This window comes from Tursiops truncatus, chromosome 3 (assembly GCF_011762595.2).
Source record: "Tursiops truncatus isolate mTurTru1 chromosome 3, mTurTru1.mat.Y, whole genome shotgun sequence".
NCBI classification, from domain to species: Eukaryota; Metazoa; Chordata; class Mammalia; order Artiodactyla; family Delphinidae; genus Tursiops; species Tursiops truncatus.
This window is the reverse complement of record NC_047036.1, coordinates 36,071,718-36,087,819: the sequence shown is the minus strand read 5'-3', so window position 1 is coordinate 36,087,819 and position 16,102 is coordinate 36,071,718.

The window sequence follows — 16,102 nt, the reverse complement described above, 5'->3', positions numbered from 1 at the left end:
AGATAAGAAGTACAAACTGGTGAGCCCTTGAAGAGCAGTCAAGCACCAGACCACAGTGAAGTTTTATAAAAACAGAGAGAGTAATCAAACCTCCCTTTAACTCTAACACACAGCCACCATCCCCCATCCTGTGAACACGTGTCTCAGGCCTGAGAACAACAAATGGTAAGACCCAGTAGCCAAGGCTGCAGTTCATTTGGTCCACCAGCCTTGAAAGAGTGAATCATTACAACTCAGATCTGGTGGACCAGACATGGTTTTAAAAGGGACCATAGCACACTATTTAAACAGGTCTCGCATATAAAATCTGGGAGGCTTAAAGACTTCTGATGAACTTTCAATCCAAAGGATGGTGTGGCAAAGCTAAAAATGGCTGGGGACAAAAACAGAGAACGCCCTGATGAGTATATAGCATCAGTGATAGTGCAGTCTTGTTCAAACTAAGCTTCAGCTCACCACACTTTGGCATAACGAAATACAGAAGTGAGGCTCTGCCAACAGAGCTTGAGCCACAAACCAAAGAGCAATCTGCATGTATACATGATGTGGGAAGAACTGCTTGTCAGATGTTGGTTTTTCTCAGCCACAGCCTCACAGGCGGTGGTATCATCTTCAAATTATGAAGGACAATTTGATTCTTTAACTGTCCAGGCATGAGGAGAACTAAGGAAGCATAATGCCCTGTGTCGACAAGTTAATGTCTCAGCAGGGAAGACCAATTAGGAAATGTGTCATTTAGGGTGCCGTCTATACCTCCAGAATCAACTCAAACAATGTCTTTGTTTGAACTGACATCTCAGTAAATGCTGAGGCTCTGGAGTCAGACAGAACTGGGTTTGAATACTAGCACCACTGTTCACTGACTATGTAATCTAGGAAAAGCTATTTAACTTCTCCAAACGCCAATTGCATCAACTCTAGAATGAGGATGATAGCTACTTAGCAGAGTTGCAGTGAGAATTCAATGTAATACTTCAGGTAGAATTCCTACCACCACACCCAGTACAGAGTAACTCTTTGGTAAATACCAGATGCCTGTGGCCATCATCTTATGTTCATATATCATCTCCTACATTTGAGAGCAAAGGACACAGGTTCTATCAAACATATCACATGTTAATAACTGTGAATTGGGGCACCGGGGTCCATACACACTAAAAATAGAACTGTAAACAAAAATTCTGACTCATGAATTTGTTCATGATTCTTCCTAAAAGTGGACATAGCCTTTCTTCAGTTTTAATATATCTATTCGAATGTTTGTCCTTCCATGGTTTTTCTCACATCTGTATTGCCACTATTTTGACAATATGTATATATTTCTTTTGAATAATTTCTTCCTCATATATTTGTCTATCTTTGCCATGATACTGGCCAACCATTGTGGCAAACTTCAGATACCTGTCAGCAACAGATGCTCCACTAGGAAAAGTTTGCTATCAGTCACTGCAATTGTTCAGTCTCAGAAACTATAATGAGGAAATAAAACCATCTTTTCCTGAAATTCAGAAGTTAAGCTATCCCAAACACCACACATTAGAATATAAATGCCTCTATTGAACTTTAAGCGACAGTCTGCTCCCAAAATAAGTAATTTGGTAAAACATAAGTCAGTTTCATAGATAGAGGCAGAGGAGGAATAGGTTAGAATACCAGAATGAGAGAAAGGAAGGAAAGGGCGTTAGTGTAATTAAATTGGTATTTCCCCGAATTGTTTTGTGACTGGGAACTTATCAGTCTTCATTAGTAAGTGAAAAATGATAAGAAATGTCATGAAAGTTAACATTTTTTGAGGGTTTACTATGTCCCAGGCACTGTTCTAAGTCTTTTACATATATTAAGTCACAGTAATCTTATGAAATGGAAACCACGGCACCCTCGTTTTGCAAGATGAGGAAAAGGAAGGTTAGAAAAGTAAAGTACCAAGATCACACAGCTAGTAAGTGGCAGATCTGGGGTTTAAACTCAAGCAGTATGAATCCAGAGCCTTCCCTTTTAACTTCTACACTTTTAACTTCTAATAACTCTAAATGGAAGTAAAGGAATATTGCCTATCAGACACCATTTAAAATCTAGTCAACAACCCATTTCACAAAATAACATTATGAAATGAAATGATACTGTCATCATATAACAATTTAAATGGTTTTACTTCCAGCCAAAGATTAATGTTGTATTTTAAGGAGAGTAAGGAGAATTTTTTAGTTCCCTAGACTTGGACAATCAGCCCACAGAACATTCAGAATTTGGTGATTTAATGGTCTTAATGCACAATTTTTTTTCTCCCTAGAGCTTAACATTTTTATCAGAAAGGAAGATGAGATTTTTCTCCGAGTAGTCTAACAACTGTAAAGAGCTGTCTTAAGTTTTTCTAATTTTTTATTGCCTTATTCTATTTAATTCACAAGTTTGTGTTTCCCCTTAAATGAATAAACCATGAACTCAATCTTTTTTCTCATTAGCTCATAAGCACCATCTAGTGAAGAAACAGAATAACTACAGAATGATTCTTCCTGGTGAACAGGATTTAATCTGTACTAACAAAGCCTAAGTTAGCACCATTTTATATCACTGTTCTCAAACAGAAGATTTGTTAAATGCAAACATTACGGCTAAGGTTTAAAATATGTATTTCAAGCTTTCTTGTTTTAAATTTTTAGAAATGAGAATTAGCTTGCTTTGTATTTCCAACTCCATTGGCCTTTCTGCTACTGTTGACTGTATGTCCTTAGACAGCATTTTATATGGCACATTTTACAGTACCAATAACCCTGGATGGTTTTTGAAATATGTTTTTCCATATCAGCCCATGTTCTGCTTTTTTCCTCCTTCTTTTCATGTATCACATTATGATTTCTTAAATACATTCACCTAATCATTTATCAAGGACAATCTCTGCCCTCCATGAGCCCATAGTCTAGTAAGTACAGACTTTAGGGAAACAAAGTATTACAGGTGTTATGATAGAGTATAATGTAGTGTAGAATCACTATACTACAATTAATCAATTCTAAGCAGAAGGGTCAGAAAGAATTGGCTTCCATTTTGCAATTTCCTCAGAAGGCAAGGAACACATCTTATTCTAACCTATTCTATGCTATAGAATTCTAATCTATTCTAACCAACTCACCACATTAACCAAAGCTCTCCATTACGTCTATAAAATATATTGACTCATATTCACTGCACAGTGAATGCTTAGGGCTAGAAGGCTTTCTAAACACTCATGAACATCTGTTCCTACCAGCTGAGTTGGATGCTTAACAAGAGGCAGTTGGATTTTGTTCCAAAATATGTTTATGCCAGTTTTAGTTGTAGTTACACAATATTAACTACACAACTTAAATAATTACTACATCGATCAATCAAATATAAGTTCGAAAACTGCTGTCCAATTAGGTAGGAGTTAGACAAGTGTAGACGATTGTGGGGAAACAGAACATTCTAGAAGAATTCTGCATTCAAATTGGTTTGAAGATGTTTTTAGATTCTTGCCCTAATTTTTTAAAAAACTTGGAAATCTTAGCTGATACTTATGGGCATATTTTATGCAAGAAAGACAATGCACGGCATTCCTAGGATCTCGAACTTTAAAAGGAAGTAAACATCATAAAAGGATTCATAATCAAGAATAGTATTTTAAAAGTGGCACAGAGGTATAAGAAAGTTGTCAAAGAAGGTAACATATAACATGAGGTCAAGATTGTGGAACAATAGAACAATAAACTAGGCTCTTTAAATCATATTTAGATAAAAATGAGAGCATGAGAGGTGAAAGTCTTCGAACCATGGTAGCTGAGGCCATAATAACAAGGAGCAGAGGCAAAGTTGATCTCCTCGAATCCTATTTTCCATTCTTCTGTGTAAAGTATATTGAACTTTAGCTGGAAAAGGTAGAAGAGAGACTTTATAAAGAACCTCCTAACTTCTCTACAATGTGCCCAAATGGGACTCGTACATACTATATCCAAGTATAAATTCAGAACACACCTTGAGATGGATGACTCTGTCGTCAGCCATCTTTGAGGAATCGGGAAAAATGCTACCAGACTGATCATGGGCAAATATATTCCTTACCTTCCAGAAATGGCAAGAAGTTGATATTGAAAATGATGGATTGGAAATATACTAATTGTCCTCAACAACATTCTAGAACAAATTATTAAAATCTCAGACTATAAGCATCTAAAAAGGGAACAGTGTTGAGTGTGAATCATGATTAGTTCATAGGAAACAAACGCTACCAAAACTAACCCGTAACTATTTTTGTATGTTTATTAAGTTAGTCACTTCCCTATTTCTCTGTATTTTTGGAAAACATTTAACAAAGCTTTTAAAGATACGCTTCTGGACAAAAAGTGAAGAAATGTGAGTTCAATAGATTTATTGCTGTTTGTACTTTAAATGTCCTGATTAACAAATCAAAGTCACTCTCTTGGAGAAGAGTGTGTAGCATGTGTTGTCCTGTTTCGTCCTAAGCCCTACAAAATAAGGAAAATATTTTTCTTCTCAATGAATTCGATGAGAAAATTGATGCCATACTTGCAGGTGACACAAAGTTCACCTGACTCAAGTTCCTGATCCCCAAGGATAGAAAATAGGCCCAGGGACTTCCCTGGTGGTGCAGTGGTTAATAATCCACCTGCCAATGCAGGGGACATGGGTTCGAGCCCTGGTCCAGGAATATCCCACGTACCGTGGAGCAACTGAGCCCGCGAGCCACAACTACTGAGCCCAAGTGCCACAGCTACTGAAGCCCTCAGGCCTAGAGCCCGTGCTCTGCGACAAAGAGAAGCCACTGTAATGAGAAGCCCACACACCACAACAAAGAGTAGCCCCCACTTGCTGCAACTAGAGAAAGCCCACGCACAGCAACAAAGACCCAAACACAGCCGAAAATAAATAAATAAATATTTTTTAAAAAGAAAATAGGCCCAAATAAGTTAAAAAAAAAAAACTAAAGAAGTGTAAATGGGAGAGAAATTAATTATCAGCAGCCTGTGTAAGGAAAGGGTTAAGGATTTAGTTAAGTTCAATATAATAAAAATAAGTGTCAAAGAGGTAATGTGCTCACAGGCTAAGTTAATTACAGTAGTTACAGTAGTAGGACCCTAAAAAAGGAGACATTTTCCATACTGGCTGGTCAATGGTGTCAAATGTTAGAGATGTCCAAGAAAATGAGTTCTGAGGTTTACATTTGGTGATAAGGGCATCATGGTTGACTTTCAAGAGAATAATTTCTGCTAAATAATTAGGGTAGGAACCAACAACAAAGGTTTTTGAGGCCTAAAAAGAGTATGAGCAAAAGTAAACTACCCACTTGAGAGCCTGACTGGTAAAGGAAAGAAAATAGCATTTAAGTAGAGAAGATAAACTAGTATTGGATTAACGTTAAGTTCTCTTGCTTTAGAGAACTTTGCTAATTTTATGCAATTGCGAGCAAAAACCAAAACTATAATTAAAACTGAGAAGCAATATTAGTTTCCTTAGATTATTATACAGCTTCAGCTATGCTCTGCCCCTAATAATCCATATGGTTTTGTATCTTATTTTAATTTTACATGTATTATATAAATAAGCATATCAGAAAGACTAGTTCTAAGGTAATATAGAGGAACTAGAAAATAGTTTAGCAGAAATATTGGGCTAGTATAAAGAAAGGAGGAGTCTAAACTGTGGATGGAAAGGCAATTTTCTGCAAAAATTTGATCAGCTCTACTGTAAAGAATCAACCTCTACAGGAAACATGGACTAGCATGAAATAAAGAAGTTCAGAAGATAATGGAGAACTCAGATAATAACAAAAAGGAAAGCCAGAAATAGAGGCAGGACAGAGAATCTGCCCAAACCAGACTAGACAACAGCCTTCATAACTTTCCAGTAAAGAAGGAGAAGTAGTTAACACCAGAACCACGATGTGCTTTTGTAGTCGAATTATTTGTAGCCTGTTGTATGGCTATGTATGCATAAGTACATAACAAGATCCACAGCTACAGTATTAGAAAGAAACAAAGAGAGAAAGAGAGAGAGAAAGAAAGAGAAAGGAAGGAAGGAAGGAAGGAAGAGAGGGAGGGAGGAAGGGAGGAAGAAAGAAAAGGAAAACTCAAGAAGGGCCTGCACTTAAAAACAAGTAGTTCATATTCTAGGAGTGATCCTTCTCATGGCACCATGTCAAAATGACAGATTCTGTATTTCTAAAAGGTGAAGAAATCTTTCGGAAAAATTGACTCTGCCAAACACATGCATGATGTTACGCGAATGTCAAACCGGTACATTAAACTGTACTTCTTTGCTTCTTTGTTTAGAATCCCAAAGAGTTCACAAATTACAAATAGTTCCCAACTTACCAAGAAGTTGTTTTCTAAAAGTTACTTGGCAAATGGCTTCCCTGGTGGCGCAGTGGTTAAGAATCCGCCTGCCAATGCAGGGGACACAGGTTCGAGCCCTGGTCTGGGAAGATCCCACAGGCCGCGGAGTAACTAAGCCTGTGAACCACAACTACTGAGCCTGCGCTCTAGAGCCCGGGAGCCACGACTACTGAGCCCACGTGCCACAACTACTGAAGCCCGCATGCCTAGAGCCTCTCTGTGCTCCACAACCAGAGAAGCCACCGCAATGAGAAGCCTGCGCACCGCAACAAAGAGTAGCCCTTGCTCACCACAACTAGAGAAAGCCCGCACACAGCAACGAGACCCAACGCAGCCAAAAATAAATAAATAAAATAAATTTATAAGAAAAAAAAGTTAGTTGGCAAATCAGTTCTATGACAGCATAGTACTGTGGTTCAGAGTGGAGCCAGACAGCCCAGGTTCAAATCCTGACTCCACCACCTACGTAATTAATTGAACTCTGAGCTCCCACATCTGTAAAATGGGATACCTACTGAAAGGATTGTTCTGTTGTGATTAATGAGTTATTACATTGAAAATCTTTAGAATCATGCCAGGCACATAGGGAGTATTCAATGAGTTTTAGCTGTTATTATAATTAGCACAGTTGTAGGAACAGAAACACAGTTAAGTAGTTCCTAGAATAGGAGGCTCATAGGGCTGTGGTTAAGGGAAACGACAGGAGAGAAATATGTCACCAGGGGTTTGGTAAATTTCTATACCTTCCCATATGTGTAAGAGGAGACTTCTCTCTGGGTTACATGTCCCAAAGTGTTTAGCAGAATACATTTAAATTCCAAAGAACATGTTAAGCAAAAAATAAATAAATAAAAATGCTTAATTAAATTTAAAAATTCAGTGATCAGATGACAATGGGAAATGCTGTATATTATATCCTTTCTTCTTGGAAATTTACAGCACATATCAGTCCTGTGATTAAAAAGAGAAAACTACCATTGAATTTTGTTTAATCCAGCATTTCTAAACTTCTATAACCATAGAACCTATTTTTCTCTTACCTGCCATTCCCATCACATTTTGGGAAATGCTTCCCCTGGTCAATTACTTCCCAAATATTCTAAATTGAAGAACAAATAGCAGTTATCCCTAAAGAAATAAAACTGGAGGCTTTTGACTCAGAGCCCTCAAAGAATTATAAAAATGCTATTCATAGTGGAATATTGGTTAAATCATGATTGCTCTTCTTTTTTTTTTTTTTTTTTTTTTGCGGTATGCGGGCCTCTCACTGTTGTGGCCTCTCCCGTTGCGGAGCACAGGCTCCAGACGCGCAGGCCCAGCGGCCATGGCTCACGGGCCCAGCCGCTCCGTGGCATGTGGGATCTTCCCGGACCGGGGCACGAACCCGTGTCCCCTGCATCGGCAGGCGGACTCCCAACCACTGCGCCACCAGGAAAGCCCCATGATTGCTCTTCTTGCTCAACCCATTCAAAGTCAGAACAGCAATGTTAAAATAAAACATAAAGCTCCAATACTTCCTTTTTCTGCTCATATTAGTAAGCCCACTCTAAGCATTTTTTCTGTTCAACTTAATTATTACAGACTTTAATGAAGATAAATCTGAGAACTGCAAAGTGTATTAAAGCATTAGAGTTCTGACTCATTGTGATCATTTCACAGTGTATACAAATATAGAATCATTATGTGGTACACCTGAAACTAATGTTATACGGCAATTATACCTCAATTAAAAAAGCATTATAGTTCTTCCTTCATAAATCCAAAATTGTTTAATTATAAAAGAAAAGGAAGCTTTTAACTATTATTGCATGGAAAAACAAAAATAATTTTTATGGCAGCCCAGTGATGTTTTTACAATGCATGCTAGTACTCATGTCAGCTCTTACTAGTTTTCTTGCTTCTGGGAATGTTTTTATCCATGGGTTAGAATTTAAATGAAGAGGCATTGTAAGGGAGTCCACATTGCTCTAATAAGTCTTAGTTTCAGTGTAGCGCTCTTAGCTTTTATTTCCCCTCTTGAAATATCTCATGGAGCTTTTAGAATGCCATGTGCCTGCTTTCTTGCCCACAACAGTAACGAAACACCCAGTTCAGGCACAAAAATTTCTAAAGTACAGAGGTAAGAGAAGATTTAATTGTTCAGAATCTCAGTTCATTCATTCATTCATTCATTCATTCAACAAATATGTATTGAATATGTTCCAGATGTCAGAATATATGCTAAGTATTGATGATACTACAGTGGGCAAAATTAGACAAGATCTCTATCCCTTTGGAGCTTATAGTTCCAGGAGGTACAAATATAATTACGTATAAAAAAAGTTGAATTAAAATTTCTCTGAAGAAGAGATATTTGGTTCTATGCGTACATATAACATGAGAACTGATTTAATTGGGGGTTCTGGGACACTTCCCTAAGAAAGTATCAATGGAGTCAAGAGCTGAAGGAAAAGTCATAGTTAACTGGATGGCAAAATCAGGGGAGAGCCTAGCAGGCAGGAGTAAACATGTGGGCAAGGCCCTCTGGCAAGCAAGGGCCTGGTAGCAGTCGCTTTCCTTTAGCCCTTTCTTGGGAAAGGAAACTAACAAACTAATCCTGGCTCAGTAGTGAATGACAAAGAATAATGCTATGTGTCCAGATAGCTGCATGTTCATCATTGGAGATGTAAATTCTTAGCTTAGCGGGAAAATCATTATTTAAATAATGTTGAAGATTCAAGCACCAGGACAGACAGATAAGGAAGATATTCTGGGGTAAGCAGGGTTTCCAAGTGTCTCCCAACTCATGCTGCCTAGAAGAATGACCATTATGCTTCCACAGGAAAAGGGGAAGTGGAGACAATGGAAAGAAATAAGGAATCCAAGGAAGGGGTAGAAAAAGGAACAGTCAGAACTAAGTTAATGCATAGTTTAAAAAAAAAAAAGGGGAACCAAGTTTGCTCTTAATGCTTTGTCATAGTTTCTTTCAGTGTTCCACTGCAGTGTAACCAACCACATCCAAACAACAATTTGTTATTTCACAGAATTCTGTTTGTTAGACATTCTGGCAAGGTTCAGCTGGTGGTTCTCCTGCCCCATGGATGTAGCTCATGCAGCTGCCTTCAGCTGGTAAGTCCAAGACAACACCAATCCTCCAAGACTCTCTATAAGTTGCCTCTCGTGATTCAGCCCAGCTTCTTTATATCAAGGCAACAGGTTCCTAGGAGGGAACTTTCAAAAAGGCCAAGCCCCAAGGCACAGGCACTTATCAAGACTCTGTCTGCACGTCACTTGTTAATGCCCCACTGCCCAAAGCAGAGTCAGAGAAGGACTGATCCCCACATGCAAGAATGAGTGCTCTTTGAATTCCTAAAAATGTTGTATTTCTCTGTATGTGAGCATATACTACACCAAAGCATCACTAAAAATATTTAGCCTTGGGCTTCCCTGGTGGCGCAGTGGTTGAGAGTCCGCCTGCTGATGCAGGGGACACGGGTTCGTGCCCCGGTCCAGGAAGATCCCACATGCCGCGGAGTGGCTGGGCCCATGAGCCATGGCCGCTGAGCCTGCGCGTCCGGAGCCTGTGCTCCGCAACGGGAGAGGCCACAACAGTGAGAGGCCCGTGTACCGCAAAAAAAAAAAAAAAAAAAAAAAAAAATTTAGCCTTCTCTTTTTATCAAATGTTCAAACATTCTCCCCCCACACCCCCACTGTCTGCCACAAAGAAGACAGATTTTACAAGTGTTTTAAATCCCCCATGGTAGTAAATGATGTCCTCTGGAAAAAGGAATCATTCATTAGGAGAATCACTAACTGAATCTACCATTCAATCTGTTTGTAAAAGGTGGTGAAATGTGATTCACCTAATTTTAATATTTGTTAGGAGAAATGGTTGAAGTCATTAAATGAGATGTTTTGATCATCATAACTTCAATGACTTATGTAAGGAACATATTGTGAAAAATCCTAGGAATGTTATTTTTATTTTACTTTTGCTTGAAAGCAGCATAAGGAAAGCAAAATTGGCAAATGGCTATTTGTCAAAAAGCTTATGGATAAAATAGGAACCATGACATTATTGAAACAACCAAGCACCCATAATTTAAGAAAAAAAAAAAGTGACTATTTCAACAGTCATGACGCCCAGCCTCCTCCTCACAAATAACCTAGAAAATACTAGTCCTCTAGCACAAGTTTTATTTAAAACATTAATAGCACTCAATAAAAAAACTATATTGTGATCCACATTGGAAGAGAATGACTACCTTTGAATTTTGATTCCGTTAATTTTCACATGCTTTCTCCTCCATTTAAATATTTACCTGTTCCTTCCCTGTGTGCCTAATCATCTCTCATTTATCTTCCAGAACACTTCTCTGCAAATGCTCACCAGAATTTCCTACTCTTCCCCAGGCAATGATTCTCTTCTATAAGCTACCTCCGTAACTTATACTTACAGAGAAGAGGCCAAACCAAGTCAATGGTGGAGGGAACAGAATTCAGAACATTTCAAGTATAAGCAATTTCTCACATCATCTTCTAATCTAGAAAATGTCATTACTGCTACCATTAACTCTTTTTATGGCTTCTGTTACTTTGAATTGCAACTCCTTACTCCACATCCCTTCCAAAAATATCATGCCAATGATTGATTCTTCTCTCCTTTGACATTCCTTACCTCCATATTTGGAATCTACAGTAGTTTGGCTTTCGCCCATCTCATGAAATGCTCCTTTGGTCTCTCTCTTCCCAGGGGTTTTCCTCCCCATACCACAGAAGTAAATGGTCCCCCATGCTCAGTGACTCTTCTCACGCTCTGTTCCACCTTGACAAGCCCCTCTCATCCTCAGGCTCAGGTACTCTGGGAACACCTATTACGCTAAGCTCTTCCTTATTGCCCCATGTTCTCCCTTGTAGTCTATTGCAAGTGGTAGCATGAAAATACTAAATCATGGCAGCTGTAAATAGCCGTGATTTAATATCTTCTTTGTTTTGCTCAATTTCCTGCAATTCCATGGGGGGAAAATACCATTCCAGAGGCCCAAAAGCTTATGCATAAAATAGGAACCATAACATTATTGAAACAACCAAGCACTCATAATGTAAGAAAAAAATAGTTAATTGAAAGAAAATATGGTTCTTGTTGTTCCATCTGCCACAGGGTAATTACAGGAAGATTGCGATGCTCTGTTTTCCAATTTCACCAGTTCAAAATTACAATTAATAACATACACAGGGGCTTCCCTGGTGGCACAGTGGTTGACAGTCTGCCTGCCGTTGCAGGGGACACAGGTTCGTGCCCAGATCCAGGAAGATCCCACATGCCGCGTAGCGGCTGGGCCCGTGAGCCATGACCGCTGAGCCTGCGCGTCCAGAGCCTGTGCTCCGCAACGGGAGAGGCCACAACAGTGAGAGGCCCGCGTACCGCAAAAAAAACGAAACAAACAAATAAAAAGTATTTAAATAGTTTCTAATGATGTGGATCTTCCCTTTCATGAGTGCTATCCTTTTCTTCAGCTATTTTTGTTTAACAAACATCAACAGGGTGGATAGTGGACCTGCCGGCTGTCAGCCAGATCTGGGTTTAAGTCCCACTCTACCATATGGCAGAGTGCACTGAAAACCCTCAGGATGTTGATAGGAGGTTCTCTAGCACAAAATGAGCATCATTAACTAATAGCTACTGTTACTATTACCCACTCACTGAGCTACTAAAGTGAACTATAAGGCAGAGTCTTGCTATCTAGAATTTTTTTGTAAAAGCTAAGATAAGCTTCAAGATAATGAGTCCTAAATACTGAATAGAAGTCAATTGTAACACACATAAAAATGCACCCCCTCCCTCCTTCTGCCCTGCATGGTAATATATTTATTAAAATAGCTTAATTTACCAAAAGGTGACACACTCCAGAAGTGTAATAAGCAGGACCAAAAGTGATTCATTATGTAGAAACAGTAACATCTTTCATAGTGACACTGCTATCCAACTATTCAATCTGGGTTCATCACTAAAATCCACCTTTGTTGCTACTTTCACGGACAGTATTCTGGGTGAGACGCATTACAGCAAGGACCAAAGCCAGTATAGGTACTCTGAAATTCTTATGTATACAGTATCCTCATAAGATTTTTTGCCATAGTCTTTAAATGTTCTATTAGTCTCATTTACAATGATCATTCTAATCTTTATGAGACCATGTTTCCAAGTTACTATAATTCTACCCAACACTAATGAAGCAGTTATCCCCAGACACAAGGGTGTGGACCTGAAGTATGCCTAAGCTTCCATGCCCATATATATCCCAATGGGACAAAACCACAGAGCTAACTATAATTTGCAAGAATAAAATTTTCCATGAATCAGTAAAGCCCTGAAAGCTTTCAAAGGCCTTTTCTAGAAGGTATGATTTCTGAAGCATAGCATTCCAGTAAACTTGGGGAGTAGTGACGAAACATTCTAAAGATAAAGCCATGACATTCTGTTTCATCCCTCTGGGGAAAAAATCATCACCCTGCTGACATAATTCAGAGGAGTTATGTATTTAGTCACACTTTCTCCCATTTCTCTGGAGAGCTTTAGATGTGACCTTTCAGTTCTAACCCTGTGTGTGCAGTAGAGGACTAGAATCGCAAGGTCTGAATAGAATTAACCAGCACAAGACTCTGCTGTACTGGTTTACCCACCGTATTATACTCCGGAATGTGCACTCCCTAACTGGGAGAAAGAAGCAAGAAAAAAACCAAGGCTGGTGGATAGCAACTCACTGGCATTTGAAAAATCAGTTCCAGGAAAGGACTGGTTTAAATCAAAGTTCACAGGCTAAATGTAGTCCTATACCTTACTGTAGAAGTTTCCAAGTTCTGCTTTTCCTACTGTAAACCAAAAACAAAGTAGGAGGATGGGGGAAAAAATGGCCTTATTTCAATTCCTAAATGACTCATTCCATGGGGTTTTACTATCCTGTACATCAGATCACATTGCTGCTGTGTTTTTCATCTTCCCAAATGCAACAGGAAGGAGAATGAGAAAAAGTTTATCAGATATTCCTCTTCCATCTTTATAGTAGAGGAAACAGGAGCACCCTTGGCCCCCTGCTGAGTTCTCACTCCCCTTTTCACTTCTCTCCACTGCGAGGGGAAGGAACTGGCCACCATCACCTCAGGTGTCACCTGCATACCCCAAATCCACATCCCCTCCTCAATTCTTCTCAAAGTCCGTGACAACCACTTCTGGTCCCTGCCAGTCCACTGCTGCCACATGGACTTCCCCCTGAACTCACCAGCACCCTCTCCATTCCAGTGCCTTCATGTCTTTGTTACTCACAGTGACCAAGACAATGCAGCCCAAGCACCCAGTTCTCTGAAGAAGTTGGTCTATGAGTGAAATTTGAAATATCCAGGGGCAAACTGGACTCCATATCATTTAAGCAATCTTTCCATTAGTATTATTCTTCACAGATGGCTTTTGCAAAGAACTGATAAGCAGAGCTCAAGGCTGTAATCTTTGGCAAGAATATGAAGTACAAATATTTCATATAGAACAAGGCAGTCATATGCTTTGACAATCAACATGACTGAGATCCAATATGGTTTTCCACTCTTCCCCCCAATGAATTATCTACTATGATCCAACTGTTTTTTCCTACCACTATCTTAATCATTATATGTAACAGTTTCAAATATTGGTCATTCTAATTACTGTCTCATCATCTATATCACTATTTTACCAGCATCCGAAAGATCTGCATCCAGACTTACAGTATATACCATGTTAAATGTCTATAATTACTTAAATAGTGAAGAAAATAGTTCAATTCCTCAGCCCAATACATAAATCTAAGAAATAAGAGTTTAAGAACAGCAATCTTGAGTGCTTTGAAATTCAAATGTTACTATTTTTGCTGCCTTAGTAAATCAACACTTCAAAAATTTCACTTAAAAAAGTTTTTTTTTTTTTCTCCTTGTTAATTAACCTAATTCTTCTTTCCCTTGAGAATCTAAAGAGCAGCTGGATTATGAAAGTTGCTGCCACTGGAGTGAAGTTTTGGGTTTGGGTTTGTTTTTGTTTTTTACATTCTGCCCCACTAATATTTGTTGGCAAAGACTCTCAAAAACTGGCAAGAGCTATAAATTAGATATCTGAACTATTCTCCCCTATCTATACAAAAGAGCTGTCCAACTTTCCAGTACTAAAATGCCTTAATTAAAAAGACTTATGCCTTAGGGGACTAGAAAATTTGCCTCTAAGTCACATGAACATATGGGTTATAAGTTATTAATTATACAAACTAAGGCTTTGGGATCAGATAAATTGAATTAAACCCTAAAGCTAAATGATACATAATATATCCCATATTTGTGTTGGATAGGAAAACAGTAAAATCTGAAAGTTAGGGTAATGACTTAAATGGAATCAGAAAGGCCAAGGCCCACCTTCCAGATTCATTACCAAATACTTAACTGATATTCACTGGCTCAGGAAAAACTGAAAGTCTACTGCATGAACAGATTAGTCCTCTCTATTAGTCTCTCTATTACAACCCTAGAAAGAAGAGTATGTAGAATGATAAAGAGATTCATGTATCAGAAAACTGTCCAAGGTTAGATAGATAAATCAGTAGATAGATAGATAGAATGTATAAAAACTTATACATTTACTATATACTATTCCTTAGTTGGATGCGTAACTTAAACACAAACTCCCAAATTAAGACAAACATGAGAAAATAAAGGATGGTTAATAAGGGCAAAAAGACAAATCAATGTTAGCACTTTACTGCCTTTTTTTTTTTTTTGGTAACAGATTGTAGGGTATAATGGATTTTTAAAAAATTATTTCTAGGGCTTCCCTGGTGGCGCAGTGGTTGAGAGTCTGCCTGCCGATGCAGGGGACACGGGTTCGTGCCCCGGTCCAGGAGGATCCCACATGCCACGGAGTGGCTGGGCCTGTGAGCCATGGCCGCTGAGCCTGCGCGTCCGGAGCCTGTGCTCCACAACGGGAGAGGCCACAACAGTGAGAGGCCCGCGTACCGCCAAAAAAAAAAAAAAAAAAAATTATTTCTAGTTGAATTTCAAAAAGACATAGCGAACAACAGATCAATACAGAATAAAAATAAGTCATTATTTACCAGTTATATGACTTATCAGAAAGGGAGGAATAATAAAATAAGATGAACAAAAATTATTTTTGTTGCTTTTAGACCTCACCATAATTAATAACCCAAGATCAACAATCTTTTGGAGTATTACTTTAAGAAATTAAATATCTAAAAATCCCTTAAATCACTTAAACAATAAAGTAAAATAAAACCAACCAGAGCATGAATTTTCAATTCAATTAACACAACTGAATGACAAAGGATTAGCAAGTACCAAAGAAATGAGATCATCCTAAATTTTTAAAATATAGAAAAATATTTACTATAAATGATGGAAATAAATCAAAGTATAATTATTTTAATTTAAATTGAATGCAGGAATTATCTCAAAAAAAAAAAAAAATCCAAGTTGCTGCTTCCCAGATATACCTACAACTACTTTGAGAAAAGGAAAAGGGCATGACTCAAGATACTATTTACTTTCTTCTAATAGAACTTTCATGATATAATTCAGTCTTGAGGTTACAAATGACCTGAGATCCATTAACAAATTGCATTTACCACTTAAAAATTAAAAAGGACTCTTTCCTGATTTAAAACACATGCACACACAAACAGATCTTAATCTCAGGCACAGCAAGAAAGAAACTGATTACT